The 18,773-nt window shown below is 35.4% G+C and overlaps 1 long non-coding RNA gene across 1 annotated transcript in view; it reads right to left on the bottom strand.

The window, feature by feature from the left end:
- Positions 1-5,653: 5,653 nt before the first annotated feature.
- The window catches only part of LOC141545817 (uncharacterized), a 76,513-nt gene continuing 63,393 nt past the window's right edge, over positions 5,654-18,773 (bottom strand). Inside the window, exons 2-3 of the long non-coding RNA XR_012483145.1 lie at positions 10,811-10,960; positions 5,654-8,782 (exon numbers count right to left, since the gene is read on the bottom strand). This is a non-coding gene — a long non-coding RNA (uncharacterized LOC141545817). The remainder of the gene's footprint in view (positions 8,783-10,810; positions 10,961-18,773) is intronic.

Raw genomic sequence — 18,773 nt, 5'->3', positions numbered from 1 at the left:
TCTATCTTCCATACTAACAAGGTGGGAGAAAAGCTATAGTGGAAAAGTTTTTCTCTGATTTTTGGTATGATACTAAAGTCTTGGGTTTTCAAATTTAACATTTGAGAAGTTCACTTTCAAAAGCCCAACCTTTCAATTTGCACTACAATTTCCATAATGTTCTGATATTTTCAGATGACTGTGTATACCTGATCTCATCTTATTATTATAACAGTCTTCTATATTAAGCAGAGTGAGCAGCAAGTTTCCCTTTTTCCTTTCTAAAGCTCAGATAGGTATGCTATATGCCAAGTACCAAGAATACAAAGAAAGAGTTAAATGACTTGATCAGGTCACATAGCTAGTTGGTGGTGTGACAGAATCCCAAACCAATATGTTTTATTCTGTGCCCAGGGATATCTCCATTACACATATATCATAAGGCTGGCAATACACTATGATTTCTAGATATGGCTAAGAGAATCTGATGCTTTCCTCACATATTAGTTATGTTTTAAATTATGATTGGGAATAGAGTTGTAGAGGGGATTACTAAACCACTGTTAGTGAATTGAAATACAATGAAGAGCTCCTAGAAAAGAAGTTATGAGCATGTGATATAGGTTGTGGGGATATTTGTGTGTTTCTTTTTTTTTTTCCTTTTTTTTTTTAATTAAAGGAAACTGAGTAGAATGTGGAAAGTAGAGACTGGATGACTGCTTGCTAGGGACAGGATTCCTGGACAAATATTTGGACTACATTCTCCATGATTCCCTTATTCTTTTGAAATCTTTTGGTTCTATAAGAAATTAAATTTCAATGAACAAGCATTAATTAAGCACTCTATGAGTTAAACACTTTTGTGTTGGGAGTGGGATAAAAATGCAGTTTCATCAAAGTGACTTAATATCTAAAAATAAATTAAAGATGACTCACATTGGACATTTCTCTAAAGCAGGGCTTCATAACCTTCTTGTCATGAACTCATTTAGCAGCCTATCAAAATACAGGGGCCTTTTCTCAGAATGCATTCATGTGCACATGCACACACATAGCTTCATCATCATCATCATTATTTCCATTTCTCTCATTCCAATGTTTAGTAAGCAAGTAGCTATGAATAAGTTGCACTTTCTATAAGCCTTATTTACTCCTTGGTAAAATAGTATTTTAGGATAACTGCAGCATATCCCTCACAGAGCCTTTATGGAGTCCATGGATACATTTGTAAATCTTAAAATGTCATATTAAAATCAGTTATAATGATTACTTTCCTTTCAGACTCACTTTTCAATGAGACTCTGAGGACTATACTATTCATCAATTCAGATTTTAAAAGAAGGATTAAAATAATAATAACATTATTTACATATATTATATTTATATTATATATATTAATATATTATTTATTTATTATAACAATAATACCAATAACATTCTGTATTCTCACTTTCTTCTCATGGTTTCCAGGGAAGTCAGTGACTTATACATGAGGTACATGAAGTACTGAGTGAAACTGTGACATATTTCCTCTAATACAATGTCAACTCCCTGAGCATTGGTGCGGACCCCTCTTTCTATCTTTATAGCCCCATCACCTACCAGAGGGTTTTATACAGAGGATTTGCATAATAAATACAAGCTGCATTCAATTGAATTGAACCAGGATTGTAGATTCAGATTTTTTAGATGGTCTCATTTCAAAGAGGGTTGAACTGTAATGAATAGCATGAGAGGAACATCAGCTGCATATCAAGCTGTAAGACTTTTTGGCTGGGGTGGAACATCAGATCTCTGCCAAATTATCCATTTAGAAAATGAAGCTTTCTTTTAGCTCAGTCATTATGCCAAGTCATCCAAGGTTGGCCCAGTTATTTGCTTAGCTGGACATTAAAAAACTGCAACCATGTTGTTGTTTAAGCCTCACTGCATAAGATGTAAGAAAGGCTAATATTGCAAAATCTATCTTTAGTTGAAGAGATTGTGTATAGTCTATAAACCCAGATCAAAGGCAGAGATATTGGAATGTGGATTGACTTCTAAAACTCTGACCACATGGGTATGTTACTGTCACCCTGTTATACACAACATCCATGACATTGCTGGTAAAGTCCAGAACTTTCTGTCCTCACTTCTTCTGGGGTGAAGATTGCCTCATATATCTTGGCAAGAAAAAATGGCATACATCATGTACCACTTTCAACCAAGATCACATGCAGCTCCAATCTTGGCTGTTGAAAGTGGTCAATACCATGAACAACATTGCTCATTTTGGCATAGTAAAAAAAAAAGCTCTAAATTTTGTAGGACTGTGGTTCAGATTTCTGAGACCATTAGTAGAATATAATGCCATTGGATTGAGAGATGGATGGGATGTTAGGGATCTTTGGTCCAGTGGACCCCAGTATTTCAAGGTCCCCAATATTTCTTTTTTTAAAAAATAAATTAAAGCTTTTATTTTCAAAATATATACATGGATAATTTTCAACATCCACCCCTACAAAACCCTGTGTTCTAATCCCCCCCCTTCTTTCCTCCATCCCTTCCCCCAGTTGGCAAGTGATCCAATATATATTGAGCCTGTGCAATTCCTCTATTTGTATTTCCACAAAAATCATGCTACTCCAGAAAAATCAGATCAAAAAAGGAAAAAATGAGAAAGAAAACAAAATGCAAGCAAACAACAATAAAAAAGTGAAAATACTGTGTTGTGGTCCATATTCAGTTCCCACTGAGTGCAGATGGCTCTCTCCATCACAAATCTATTGGAACTGGTCTGAATCACCTCATTATTAAAGAGAGCTATGTACATCAGAACTGATCATTAGATAACCTTGCTGTTGCCATATGATGATCTCCTAGTTCTGCTCATTTCACTTAACATCAGTTCATGTAAGTTTTTTCAGACCTCTCTGAAATCCTCCTGCTGATCATTTCTTATAGAACAATAATATTCCATGACATTTATATACTATAACTTGTTCAGCCATTCTCCAACTGATGGGCTCAACTCAGTTTCCAGTTTCTTGCCACTACAAAAAAGGGCTGCAACAAACATTTTGCACATATGGGTCCCTTTCCCTCCTGTAAGATTTCTTTGGGACATAGGCCTAGTAAAAACACTGCTGGATCAAAGGGTATGCACAGTTTGATAGCCCTTTAGGCATAGCTCCAAATTGCTCTCCAGAATGGTTGGATCCATTCACAATTTTATCAACAATGTTTTAGTGTCAGGGGCAGCTAGGTGGCACAGTGGATAGAGCACCAGCCCCGAATTCAGGAGGACCCGAGTTCAAATGTGGTCTCAGACACTTAACACTTCCTAGCTGTGTGACCCTGGGCAAGTCACTTAACCCCAGCCTCAGGGGAAAAAAACCAAACAAACAATGTATCAGTGTCTCAGTTTTCCCAAATCTCCTCCAACATTCATCATTATTTTTTCCTGACATTTTAGCCAATCTGAGAGGCTGTATCTGTATCTGTATCTGTAATGATACTTTAGAGTTGTTAATTTTCATTTCTCTGATAAATAATGATTTAGAGCACCTTTTCATATGACTAGAAATGGTTTCAGTTTCTTCATCTGAAAATTGTCTGTTTGTATAGGAGGACCATTTTTAAAGCAAAAATCATTCATGGATTCCAAGGGGCAAAAGTAATATACTTAGCATCTCTCTTAGCATTGGTTGGGGGAGGGGAGGAGCGACTTATATGTTGGCCAGCAACTCTGTAAGTAAAATAATAATATTAAGTGCATTTGTCTTTTTATGAATTACAAGTTTTCAATATACTTTGGTAAATAATTAAAATAAAATAATTTCTGACATGAAGCATTTATTCAGTCTGTAGAAAGTATGTTTGCTGATATCTATTTGCACATATTATTCACAGATTCCTTTCAATAATTCTTTAGTTCTAATCATTCCTTCAATTGTAGGCATTCTTCTCTGTGCCTCACTCCAGATTAGTTACATTTCTTTCTCCACCCTGTCAAAGCAGCCTTATCAATCTGGAAGATAGATGCTTTTGTCCCTTTAGTCATTTCCTCTGAGTGATTAGTTTTTCTTGACACCTCCAACTTAAGGAAGTACACAATTAACCAGGTTCATCCCTTCATTGCTCTCCTGATTCTCCTCCTAAATTCTTTTATCTCCCATAGGTACTTCCCCATCCTCACTTTTCAGTTTACTCTTATATGGTGTCCTTCCCTTATATAAACTCCTTGAAGATGAGGGATATCCTCCTTCTTACTTGTATTTGTATTCTGAGAATCTGAGAGCTTCCCACAGTGCCTGAAGTACTGTATGCACTTAATAAAGACCCATTGATTTGATTTGGCACAATGACAAATGTGGTCCAGGAGTTGGAGACCACTGATATCATGCAACCACTTCATTATATAGATGAAGAAAATGAAGTCCAATGAGAGGAAGTGGATTGGCCAGATTTCTAAATCATCCCCCTCCCAAGTTGTCTGACTGGAATCCATCCTTTCTGCCACCGCTGAACCCACTTCCTAGAAAATGACTCCACCATTTTATTTCAAATCTAAAGATTATACAACTCAAGGTAATTTAGCAAAGGCGTGTGTGTGTGTGTGTGTGTGTGTGTGTGTGTGTGTGTGTGTGTGTGTGTGTGATATATGTAAGGTACTGGGGGGAGAAATACAGAAAGGAGATGGACAACTATACTTGATCTCAGAGAAATTTTTTCAGGAGGTCAGAGATTAGATTTAGCAAATAATAGTAATAAATAAACCACAAAAATATTGGAGGAGGGAGAGAGCACTATCTTGAAATTTCCTATAATTTCTCTGCCAGTGAAAATTAGATGGATGTCTAGGCATCGGCACCGTATTCATTAGTTTGTGAATGCTCAGTACTGGTTTTATTCCATCCTGTTCTACATAGCATCTCACTGCAATCAGGATAGATAGGCCTTTCTTTACTTGGTGGCAAAGTGCCCAAAATGTATGAAATGGGACAGAGAAAATGAGAAAGGAGGGAGCTTTCTGAATTTGCTTAAATGGTTCTCTTTGGAGAGTTCAGTCTAGCCTTGCTCCCAAGAGTTCCTATAGTACAGCCAAATAAGGGATATGAGTCCCTAGGATGTTAGATTTCAGTCCCAAACTCTTCTTCTCTCAAATTATGCTAACATAGTGCACAAATCTATTGAAATCAGATTCACCTTCATTCAAAAAAAAAAAAAAAAGTAGAAATCTCAACATAGAAATAATAGCTCAATCTATTTAGCACAAGCTCATTTGGATTTTGAGGTCATTGTGACTTGTTCTTTTTGCTCTCTGGCTCTATTTTCCACTCTAATCTGTAGCTGAGGATTGCTCATCTCTTCTCTCTCTGGAAACACAGAAGAATTTCCATTTTCCTTTCTGTCTCTGGACTAAAATGAGTAATCTCCATTTATAGGAAACTGATGCCTGGCAGGCAATCCCTGCTTTCACAAATTTTGAAGGTCAGAGATGGTATAGTTCTCTCCTGTCTTATTTTTTATTTTGTTAGAATCTTTCCATTGTTAAATCTTATTAGGAAAATGGAGTTGTGTATACCCTCTGACTCTGCTACCTCAAAAATTAATTAACTAAAAATAAAAGAGGGATCTGTGATGGAGCAATCAGGAAATGTAATGAGGTAAGATAACTAAGGAAACACCCTGAACAAGATATTTTATTATTACAAACATTACCCACCAACCAATAAAAATAATCCAATAAACATATGCAATATAGAATGAATTTTTAAAGACCCTTAAAGATTTATGCAAGAGCAATCATGGTCTGTTCATAGTCCCACTGCCTGCATTCAAGGTCACACTGTATCTTCAGCTGAATCTTGAAGACCATGTTCAATGTCACAAACTCAAACTTCCTGGAACTTTCTCCTCCAACATCAGTATATGTAGTGAAATGTGGATTTTGTCCAGAAGGAGCCTTTTTCTGGGAGAATACTCAAGGAGACCTTGAATCAATTCTTTTTTTATTTTGACAGATGTTGAGTTGCTTCATGCTAATAATAGCACCTGCTGTCATAGCATTTTCTATTTATACAAGTTCCACCTATAGCTTTGCACATAGCACTTGTTAAAGAGTAGAAGGCTAAGTGGTACTGTGAATAGAGCACTGAGCTCAGAGTCAGGAAAATCTAAGTTCAAATCCAGTCTAAGAAACTTAGTGGGTGAGCCTGGGCCTAATTTCTGACATTAATCACTCATAGCTTCTGTTTCCTAATCAGTAGAATGGTAATATTAGGACATACCTTCCATTGCTCCGTTGTTGAAAGGTTAAAATTTGCTTTGCAAACCTTAAAGCAATATATAAATTTTAGTTGTTGTTGCTGATATGATTTTATTGCATTCACTTTAAAGAAATGGAGGCAGGCTTTCAAAGTAGGGGATGTGAAGGATGACTACATATCAGAGTACAACCAGCACTCCAGGGAAGCAAAGACAGAAGCTATCCTATGGAGTTCTGCCCAGTCCAGTTAGTTAGATGAATGAGTAGAATGCCAGATGGACAGCAGAGATCTAGCAAGGCACAGAAATGTGGTACAATGTCCAATCCCATCTCATCAAACTAAGCCTTGCAACCCAGTGCTAACAGCAGCAGAAAAGTTGGAAAAGTGGCAAAGAGAGGGGACTAATGTGCTAGCCCTCTCATGTTTCCAAAGCACTTTTTTAACATCAAAATTATAAGATAGGTGACATCAATATTATTGTTTTCATTTTATAGAAAAGAAAACTGAGGCTCAGAGAGATGAAGGGACTTGCTCAGGGTCATGCAAGTTTAAGACCTAGGTTAGATTTCAAGCTCTGACATTGACTCCAAGCACAGAGCTCCAGTTCAACATACATTCTATCAATCAGTCAGTGGGTTGTATTGGAGAGAGGTTTGGCTTTGGAGTCACAAAGGCCTGAGTTCTAATCCTGCCTCTGATGCTTATTGGACAACCTTGGTATATTACTTCACATTTTCATGTCTCAATTTCCTCTTTTGTAAAATGGACGTAGTGATAATATCTCACAAGGGTTATCATGAGACTCAAGAGAAATAACTGTAAAGTGCTTTAATTGTTATAATGCCATTTAAATCATGATTATTTTATGCCATGTGACTCCACTTAGCTAACATTAAAAAAATTATAATAATAATAGCTAGTGTTTATCTACCATTTTAAGGTTTACAAAGTGCTTTACAAATATTATCTCATTTTATATTCATAATCCTGGAAGGTAGATGCTGTTATTATTCCCATTTTTGAGATGAAAAAACTGAGGCTGAGAGAGATTAGAATCACACAGCTAATAAGTACCTTGTAACAGTGTTGACACTCTTCTCTGACATTCTTCATCTACAGTATATAATATAGAGTCCGTGAGAGAATGGACTTATATGTCATAGCTAACAGAAGTTCACTACAAGTTTGCTACTCTCCCAACAATTCATTAATGTATATATTTCCCCTCATGGTTTCCAGTATCTGTCATTTCTGATAGGTGTGAGTGATGTAATACCACATAGTTCTTTGAATTTGCATTTCTCTAATCAATAATAATTTAAAGCATTTTTCACATGGCTATAGATATCTTTAATTCCTTCTTCTAGAATTGCCTATTCATATACTTTGACAATTTCTCAACTGGGGAAATGACTCTTATTTTTTTATAACTTTGACAATTCCCCCTTTTTGAGAAATGAGGCTTGGAGTTAATGTTAACAAATTGTATGTATTACTTCACTATTTATGGTTCCTTTTAGCAAAATGCAATTTCTCCAGTTATTTTTTTTCAGTTACATCTAATTTTGGTTTTGCTTTTTCTGAGGTCATGATTGCTACCCCTAAAACAGAACTTTCTAATTTGGAGTATATGGATGATAGAGTCAGTGAATCCATGAACTTAAATTTAAAGAAAAGATACATCTTTATTTTCACAGATCTTTGGTTTTCTTTGGCTTATTTTTGCTATGGATATCATTTTATTAATTTAAAAACTTTATTTTGAGAAGGGATCCAAAGACTTCATGGACAGCCAAAAGGTGCTATGACAATTAAGGTTAAGAATCTCTGACTTAAAGAACTGACAACTCTCTGTCTCTTCATTTTTACATCCTTGCTTCCCTGGATGCCAAATGATGTTTTGTAAGAAACCTTTGAACTTCTCCATATTCTTACCAACCTCCTTCTGAGACTGATTTATCGCATACATCTTATTTTTATACAGTTGCTTTCACATTGCTGAGTTTTCATCAATTTAGTCTGTGAATTCCTTGAGAGCAAAGACTGGTTGTTTTCTTTTAAAATTTTATTTCTGGTCCTTCTTTGTTTTCCCTGTAATAGGTACTAATAAATGCTTATTGACTGACTAAAGAGCGTGGAACAAGGAACAAAATGAGTTCAAGGTAAATTGTAAAAATGTACCTGTAGAGGCCAAAAGATCTGATCTAGGTCAAAAGAGAGGAAGATAGAGAGTGCGACAATATCCCCCAAGGAGAATGTGATGGAGGAAATATTTCCATTTGGTAGCAGTGGGTGGTCCAAGAAGATCAGCTGCATAAGGCATTGTCCATAGAAAAATGTGACACAAGGGAGAAACTTGGCAATCTTCTGGAACCTCTAGGCACTTAGAAAGCAGGCAAGATAGACTAAAAAGAAGAGAGAAGGATCATTGCAAGGGTCACAAATGGTCAGTTAAAACAAACTTTTCTACTTCACATTTTTCTTAGTTCCAGATCCAGGTATAGCATGAGGGCCTCCAAGGTGCTATAACATCCTGTTTTCATGTCATTAATCTGTAAAAGATGATGAAAACAGGAGAATTATTGTATGAATCTTGCCTGACTGGGAAAATGAGCACCAAGTTGTTAACAAAGCAATCACTGCTACATCCTAATGATCGTATTTCCCAACCCCAGTTTCATCTTGTATAGGAATTTGTCACTATGGCTCAGGCTGAATGATAGCAAAATGATACCATGCCCAGGAGATACCCTCCAGTGGATTGTTTTATGTCATGCACCATTTGTTGATATTATAAATTCAGCCACTGAACCTGTTTTTTATTTCCATATTTTCAGCACTGAAATTCATTATTCTCCACTGTAGTAGAAAATGAATCTAACTCTTCCAATTGGGTATTAAATGGGCAGTCAATTAGGCTAAATGATGGACATTAGCTCTGTTTTATAATATCACTAATTTGGGGATTCATTTCTCCAGTCTCACACATGATTTACTCTACATATAAATTTATTATTTATTTTGAGAGGCAATGTAGTGAAAAAAGATAGAAGACTGAAAACTTTAGAATGAGGGAGACTTGGATTCATATTCCCCTCAGTCACATGTCTGTGGTAAAATCATGGGGAATTCACTTATTTCTCAGTGCCTCAAGCAATTCTTTAATTTGCAAAGTGAGTAGCAGTCTGTAATGATAGAGAAAGTTGCTTCATGCAACATTCCCTTCAACAACAAATTCATAGGTTTGGATCAAAACAACAATGTTATTTATTACAATCCTAGAAAGGTTCTTTCCATATAGCCAGAGCTCAACAATGGAATTATGAGTTCTCAAAGTCAGAATGGAAATTAGGCATTATCTACCCAAAAAAGTAATTAAATGTTAGCTATGGAATCTTAAATAAATCATTATCCTTTCTCTAGCCTATTTTTTAAACAGTAAAATGAGTTAGAAGGACCTTCAGAGGACACCTCGACAAACCTGTATCTGAACATCCATCTCCTCTGAAATATACATGATGCTGAAAGGTTTGAAAGGAAGGGCTAAGTGATTGTTGATCTCCCAAGAAAGAATTTTCCAAGGTTCCTCTTTAAGATTGAATTGTGTTTTTTTAAATTTATTAATATTTTATCTTTCCCCAGTTACATGTAAAAGCAAATTTTAACATTCATTTTTAAAACTTTGAGTTCTAGATTCTATCTCTTCCTTTTTTCCTAGTTCTTTCCTCACCCCTCATTGAGAATACAAGCAGTCCAATATCGATTATACATGTATAGCTTAAGATTGAATTTAAAGCTAACCTGAAACTAGACTGTAGAGCATTATATTGTACAATGGGAATAATGCAGGATTTTAAATTAGAACATTTGAATTCAAATCATGTCTCTGTTGCTGAATGATAGTCATTCCTTCCCCCCAATGGATTCTCTTGTCAATCTACTTCCCCAATTTATCTTGCCCTGGTCCCTTTACTCCAATTAGACATTACCCTTATTCAAGTTCTCATGTGTTAGACTACAAAAACATTCTTGTATTTGGACTCCCTGTTTCCTGTGTCCTATCTGTCTTTCATGATTCTATAAAGTAATCTCCCTAAAAACAGTTCTTATTGTCATGGATCTTTGCAAAAAGGTTCTACATGTACAAGAATGGCATTTAAGTTCTTCACAGTTTTACTTCAGTCTATATTTTATTTAAAAAAACTTTTTAAAATAATATTTTATTTTTTACCAATTACAAAGAAAGGCAATTTAAAACATTTGCTTAAATTTGGTTTTGAGTTCAAACTTTTCTCCTTCCTTCCCACACCTCCCTCTTCCTTGAAATGATAAACAATTAGATATAGGTTCAGCCTATATTTTGTGAGAAATTTTATATTCCTTTTCAATCACTGGGTTCAACCCTAATCGGTCAGTTTGCTGATTACCAAACTTGGTTTTTATCTTTTACTTTGATGCCTTCACACAGAATACACTTCATCTTCACTTCTACTTCGTTGGTTACTTAGCTCAGATAGTCTGACTTCAAATCCTGTGTTCTTTCCACCATAAAGTTCTTCTTGCTAACTGATGATTGGTACCTTTTGCTCTTTGAAGTGATTGGTTTTGGAGTGTTCAAATTCCTTTGCATGTGCTTATTTTATTGTGACGGCCCACAACAATATGATCTTCTTAAAGATAGATGCTTCTTCTTTCAAGTCTTCATAACTCTATTTGTGCCTTTAATATATCTAGGAGATCCAAAAATTCAATGAAAAAAATTAAATGGAAAATTACTTGAAGGTTTCTTAGTCAAAAAAGTATTTATTAAGATCCTTTTGTTCTTCAGTTGTGTCTGACTCTGTGACACCAGCCACTGTAGCACACAAGGGCCTCTATCCTCTACTATCTGACTTTATGCCAGGCATAATGATAATAAGCAGGCTATAAAGAAAGGCAAAGTCATAACCCTGATCTCAAGAAGTTAAATTCTAATGAAAGAGACAATAAGCAAATTTTGTACCTATATTTATAGGTAAGAATAGGATGAAAGTCAGTGTTCCCTACTTAGGTGGAGGGCAGTATGAATAAGAAATTTAAGAAGAAAGGAAGAGGAGAAATCAGTCATGTTGTAAAGATCTTTAAAAGCCAAATGTAGCATTTTGTACTTGGTACTAAAGGTAATGTGCAGTCACAGGAGTTTATTGAGTATGGGCTGATTTGCATTTTAGAGAGATTGATTTGGTAACTATGTGGAGGATGGATTGGAGTGGGGAGATGCTTGTATCAGGGAAACTAGCTTTCAGAATATTGCAGTAGTCCAGGCATGAGGGAGTGAAAGCATATACTAGGGTAATAGTTTTGTGTGTGCAGAGGAAAAACATGTACAAGAGATTTTGAGAAGATAAGGATGCTAAAACTCGGTGATGATGAGTGGAAGAACACACTGAGGTTTCCAGAAGAGGAAAGAGAGAAAGGGAGAGAAGGTAAAGGCAGATGCATTCATTGGCATTTGGAAACTTGAGAAGAAGGAATGGTTTTGGGGGAAAATTATGAATTCTGTTTTGAAAATACTACTATTGCTACTACTACTACTACTACTACTACACTTCTACTATTTCTGCTACTACTACTACTTCTACTATTACTACTACTACTACCACTACCACCATCATCACCACCACTACCTCCACCATCTCTATCATTACTTACCAATATATATATATATATATATAACTTTAAGATTTGTAAAATTGTTATATATGTTATCTCATGGGTTCTATTACCCCCATTTTATAGATAAGTAAACTGAGGCTCAGAGAATGTTTTACTTGTCCAGGCTCTCACAACTGAAAACATCGAGGGCAAGATTTGAGTCCAAATCTTTACTCCCTGTACTATGTAGTCGCTATTAGAGAAAGCTAAGAAATTGTAGCCCATTTAGGTCAAGACATCTAAAATATAGTTAATGATGAGAGACTGAAAGATGAAGAGAGAGTCTGAAACTTTATAAATAGACATAGAGATGATAATTGAATTTATGAAAATGATGTCATTTCCATAAATTCATATCAAATGTAATGTCCCTGTAATATAATGCCCACAGTTAGGGGCCACATATTGAGAATTACAACAAAAGGCCTTCCAGGAGCCACATATACTTTATAATTAACTTGTTCTTCCACAGAATCTTTTTTATTTGGACTAGAAAAAGAGAGCCATAGAATTTTTATGTGTTAATAAATTTCTAATTCTCAAAATTAAAGCAATTAATCTATAAATACTAAATCATGATTATCTTTTTCCCTTCCTTCTATCTTGCCCCTCATCCTGTCTTATTACTCCTTTACTTTTAAGGGATTTTTTCTTTCCTATAAAATGACAGAGAGGGACTTGGCCATAAGACCCAACTATTTTTTTTTAAGAATCCAAAAAGTCAAGAGTATCAAGTGGTACTGGTTTCAGTCTGGAAATCCACAGACATTCAGTGCACACCTGCAACTAATAGTCAACATGAATAGCATCAGTTCATAAAAGAAAGAGCAATGGAGCTTTAAAATGTTTTTAGAAAGTGTGACATGAGGCTCAGTTAAAACAGATCATCAATGAAGTGTTTAAAGTCTTAAAAATGAAATTTCACTAACTGTTATTTTGAATAATCATGAGGAAAAAAGATTTATAGGTGAAAGTTATCAAATATTTAAAGACCAAGTCATAACTCTGCAAATTAGGCCTAGATTTAATTAAAAAAATTCTAACTGACTCTTTTGATGACACAAATATTGTTCTAATACTTAAATGAGGGAAGAATAAAACAGAGAGAATAATAGACCAATAACATTTGACTAACATACTCAGAGGAGATGATAGATCTATTTTTTCCTTATTATTGAAATGATCAGTAGGATGATTTCATAAAGTCCTGGAGAGACTTACATGAACTGATGCTAAGTGAAGTGAGTGGAATCAAGAGAACATTTTTCACAGCAACAAGATTATACAATGTTCTCAATTCTGATGGACATGGCTCTTTTCAGTAGTGAAGTGATTCAGGCCAGTTCTGATTGTCTCATAATGAGGGAGCCAGTTGCACCCAGACAAAGTACTGTGGGACCTGAGTGTAGATCACAACATAATATTTTCATATTTTTGTTGTTGTTTGCTTGAATTTTGTTTTCTTTCTCATTTTTTTTCTTTTTTGATCTGATTTTTCTTGTCTAGCATGATAAATGTGGAAATACGTGTGAATTGCACGTATATAACATCTAGGGGAGAGAATAGAGAGAAGGGAGAGAGAAAAAATTTTGAAACACAAATTTTTGCAAGGGTGAATGTTGAAAACTATCTATGCATGTTTTGAAAATAAAAAGCTTTAAAAAAAAGCCATATTTCAAATGCTCAATTTTTTTAAAAAAAGACGTTTGTCTATTCCTTCCACAAATTGCAAACCATTTGTATGTGGCCATCCATGGTATCTTGTCCATGACTATAAGTCTGTCCAAAAAAAGTATTTCCAACACTGTAGTCTTTCTTCAATTTCTACTGAAATAAAGGGATCCAGAAGAACATTGTGGCTATCCATCTCTTATCACTTGCTCTTCAAGCCCAACTTTTTCTCTTATAAATGGCAGTATAATTACCAGATGTCACTATGTAGAAAGGTTTGTAGTAGAAAGTGGAAGTGGAAAGAAGCACCACTCACTCTTACCTCCTGCACAGGAAGTAAGGAGGGTAAATCCTTTTAAAGGAGATCACACCATTTTCTTCCTACTGGGTACAAACAATCTTCCTTTGACCTATCTTCTCCACAGAAATGAGCACTGTGACTCCAGAGAAATGTTGTTATGCTCCATTGAACTGAACACAAGGTAGTGTCAGTTCCAAGAGGAACAGTTAGAGTGAATTCAATCCTAAGAGGAGTTCAGGTTGCATCAGCAGAAAGTAGCAGGAGGGCCAGTAAAGATAAATCATATTACGGGTAATGCAGGTTTGCCTCCAATGTCTGTCTATGCTCTAAAGGAAACAATGCTGTGGAGATTGAGGTTGAGGAGGATGGGGAGGATGAAAGCCTGGAAAAGAAGTTGGAGCTCACAGGGGTCTCTCCCTGGGGAGATATTTATAAGTACAACAAAAGTGAACCTCCCTCCTCAGTATTAGTAACACATAGACATTTCTACAAAATTAAAAAAAAAATTAGTATTTCTTGATTTTTTTATCTTTAAGTTCTGGCTGATTATAAGAGTTGTATAGAAGGAAGGCAATGGATTTTAATGACTGATGTGGGACAGTAAAAAACTAAAATATGCCATAGTTTTACATTTCTATCAAGAATCTAAAGTTTACCTAAAGGGGGATGAATTGATTATGAAAAAAAATTATGATTTGGATTTCATTAATAATCTAGCAGATATAGATAATAACAGCCCATCATTTCATTTACTCATAAGACACTAAATTCAAAGCAGAGAGTGGGGAATATTGCAAAGGCATTAGTCTTAAAGTTGCTAAAGTTTTTAAGGCAAGAAGGATCACCGGCATCATTTGGTTCCCCCTGCACTCACAGGGTATCATTTGGTTTCATTTGCACTCACTGGACATCATTTGTTCCATTTACTTTCATAGAATATGCATGCTCCTTTAGTTTATGAAAGAAGAAATTTATCTCAGTTATCAGTTAAGGAATACAGCCAGGGCTACTACTAAACCTTATTGCAATACCAACCTCCATTAAATGGGTAAATTCAAAACACTATCAAAGGACAAGAGGAGGCAATATGTTATGATAGAAACAATGGGGGAACTTGAATTAGAGGAGCAAAGATTTTCTAAATTGGCTTCTTACTTATGGGTAATACTGATGGAAAGAGACTATGAAGTTATTCAGTGGTTAGAGCATTAGCTTTGGAAGTAAGAATATAGAAGTGCATATCCTACCTCAGATATCTCTTAGTTGTGTCTTTGGTCAAATCATCTAAACTCTCTCAGCCTCAGTTTCCCTATATGTAACATAGGGGCAATAAAAGCAAGTACCTTGAATGGTTGTTGTGAGGGTTAAATGAAATAATATATGTAAAGAGCTTTCTAAATCTTAAAGCATTCTGGCTTAAAGCAATGCTGGCTATCATATTGACGATGAGTGAAGTGACTTCCATAAAAGGGAGTGACAGATTCTTTTGAGCTCTACATCCTGTGATATAGAATGCTTAGGGAAGGAGCACATGGTGAACCCACACTATCCTCTGATTACTTCCTTGCTGATGAATTATGTAAAAGAGAGACACAAAGATGTTGATTTTTCATACAATTGTGGCATACCATTCCCAAATCCAAAAGCTCTCCTGGGTCTCTTTTTCCCTTTTAGAATAAACTAAAGAATCTACTGTATTATCCAGTGTAATGATCCCCCCCCATTTCCTTGTCATGTTCCTTTATCCTCCTTCAATGCTCCAATGAAAGCCACTCTTGCATGCTGTTGATATGGCCTGCTGATTGTTCCCAGTACGTTTTAGCTGGTCCTCATGTAACTACAGGGCTTCTCTAATTACAGCAATGGGCCATTTCCTCTCTGGGGTTGAGACTCTATCAATTTTCCAGTCATTCAATCATTGTTTATATTTCTTTGAGTTATTAAAACCCATTTATTTATTAGCAGACTGCTTGTGTATAACAGGTATTGAACTGGGCTTTGGAATCATATTCTTAGATTCAACAGTAGTGTTATTCTTGGCTCAGACCCCACAAGGAATTTTCCCAATAGACCAGGAAGAAATCAGGAATAGAATAGCAACACATTTTATTGCTTTGGAATAACAAGACAAATAACAAGCAGAAAATCAAACAGTGGATTCAAGATAAACTCGCTAAGACCCAAAGGAGTTCAATCTTCTACAGATTTATAGGCCAATGGGAAAAGAAACAGATCCTGTAAGGATGAAAACTGATAAGGATTAGTGTAAAGGTTTTCATCAAGATTTTTAAAAAATGGTACAAATTCAGGTTAGTTGAGGCACATAATCATGCAGCTATTTGTCCAAAAGAAAAATATTTAGACATTAGACAGTGTACATTTAGTGATGTCACTTTGATCCTTTTAGAGAATAAAAGAAAAACAACCAACCTGTCAAATGGTAAGGACAATTTAATTTTCTCTACCTTGTACTAAAGAATCAATAGAAAGTAGGATAAATAGGTCTAAAAGAGAAATTTAAACTTGGCTAACAAAGGCAAACTTTTCCTCAAAAGAGAAGTATGTGAAATACACTAATAAAAATCGACTGAACAATTTCAAGATATAATGAATGTTGCCTCATACACCCTACCAGAGTTCTATATTTATATATTTTTAGAACTGCATGAGAGAGGAGGAAGAAGAAGAGGAGGAAGAGAAGGAGAAAGAAGGAAAAAAAAGAAAGAGTAAGGAGGAGGAGGAGGAAGAGGAGAAGAAGGAGGAAAACACATGAGAAAAGCAATAGTAGTGGCAGCAGAAAAAAAGCAATAAAGCAGTGAGGATGATTCAAACCACTTCTATCTTCCAGATCTAGACATCTTCCATCACATCTATCAACAAATGATCTCACTTCCTACTTTCCTGAGAAAAGAGGCTTCATATATTCTTTATCATCATTATTATCCTCATGACTTTATTAAACATTTGCTATGTATCAGGTATTGTGCTAAGCGTTGGGGAGGTGAAGAGGGAGAACATTGCCTTGGGGGACAGTTACTGTCTGCTTTTCATTTCCCTATTAAAAATCCTTCACTAGTACCCTTGATCTCACTCTCTTCAGTGTCTAAGTGGAATTTTGAATATGAGGCAGAGAGAGTATATGATTAATCTCTCATTACATCCTGTTTCTCTTTCTCCCCCCTCCCCTCTCCCTCTCTCTCTCTCTCTCTCTCTCTCTCTCTCTCTCTCTCTCTCTCTCTCTCTCTCTTTCTTTCATTTTCTCTTGCTTTTTCCTCCTTTCCTATCACTAATCTACCTTTATTTTTTCAGATTTATTTATTTTCATTTGCAATAATAGCTTTTTACTTTTAAAATATATGCAAAATAGTTTTCAACATTCACTCTTGCAAAATCTTGTGTTCCAGATTTTTTCTTCCTTCCTTCCCCTGTTCCTTCCCCTAAACAGCAAATAATCTAATATGTTAAAAATGTGCAATATGTGTATAGTTCCACAATTATCATGTTACAATGAAAAAGAAAACAAAAAGCAAGAAAACAACAACAAAAATGTGAAAATAATTACATTGTGATCCACACTAAATCCCTATGGTCCTCTCTCTGGATGCAGATGGCTCTCTCCATCACAAGTCTATTGGAATTGGCTTGAATCACCTCATTGTTGAAAAAAGCTATGTCCATAAGAATTGATCATTGTATAACCTTGTTGTTGCTGTACATAATGTCCTCTTAGTCCTAATTACTTGGCTCAGCATCAGTTCATCCCATCTCTCTTTAAAATTGAATACTCTATTTCAAGAAATATTCATGGGCAAGGAAAATATTTCAACATATTGGCCAAGTATGGACATGTATGTCTCATTCTACATTTCTAACCCAGCACCTCTCTGTCAAGAGGTAGAAGATGTGCTTTATCAGCAGATAAGATTGTGTTGCCCAGTTTTTGAACTGTCACATGAAAAAGAGATTCCTTGCAATAAAAATATCATTTGTGAGATGCTCGGCCAGCTCCCATTGCAGTATGCATGATAATTGCTGATAAGCAAAGACAAACCATGAGCTATCTTTCTACTTATTGAACACTTGACTTTTATTTATTTTCTGGTTTTGTTTACTGCAAAAATGTCCATAAATGTCAGTATAGTTCATTTCTTCAAATAACATATGGGAAAAATACAGTCACTATTGTACAGAGGTCTCACTTTTAAAGAGCTAACAGTTAATGAATGAATTGTATTGCTTTAGAAGGTAACTAGGTCACACAACCTATACAGCATAAGACTTGGAGTCATGAAGACCTGAATTCAAATCTAGCCTCAGATACTTACTAACTTTGTGACCATGAGCAAGTCAATTAACCTCTGGTTGCTTCAATTTCCTTATCTGTAAAATGGGAATAATAATAGTACCTACCTCCCACGATTGTGAGAATCAAATGAGATAATATTTATGAAGTACTTTGTGAACCTTAAAATACTATGTATATAAATACTAGGCTTGGAATCAGGAAGACTCATCTTCTTGAGTTCTAATCTGGCCTCAGACACTAGCTGTATGGCCTTGGACAAGTCACTTAACTCTATTTTCTTTGTTTCCTCATCTGTAAAATAAACTGGAGTATCTTTGCTCCAATATCTTTATCAAGACAATCCAAATGAGGTCACAAAGAATCAGAGAATCCTGAAACAACTGAGCAATTACACTATTATTACTCCTATCATATTTTGTCCCCTTTTCAGTCACCTTGCCATGGTCTGTAAAAAAAAAAAAAAAAAGGCAATTGTAAGGGACTGAGAGCCCTTTTTTCTTCATATCTTCCCATTATCAAGAAATTTATCATCTAGTTATTAAAATGGTCAAGTTTTAAAAAATGCTTTAAA

This window comes from Sminthopsis crassicaudata, chromosome 6, assembly GCF_048593235.1.
Source record: "Sminthopsis crassicaudata isolate SCR6 chromosome 6, ASM4859323v1, whole genome shotgun sequence".
NCBI lineage: Eukaryota > Metazoa > Chordata > Mammalia > Dasyuromorphia > Dasyuridae > Sminthopsis > Sminthopsis crassicaudata.
Note: the sequence above shows the minus strand (reverse complement) of the source record. Positions and strands in the feature narration are given on the sequence as shown.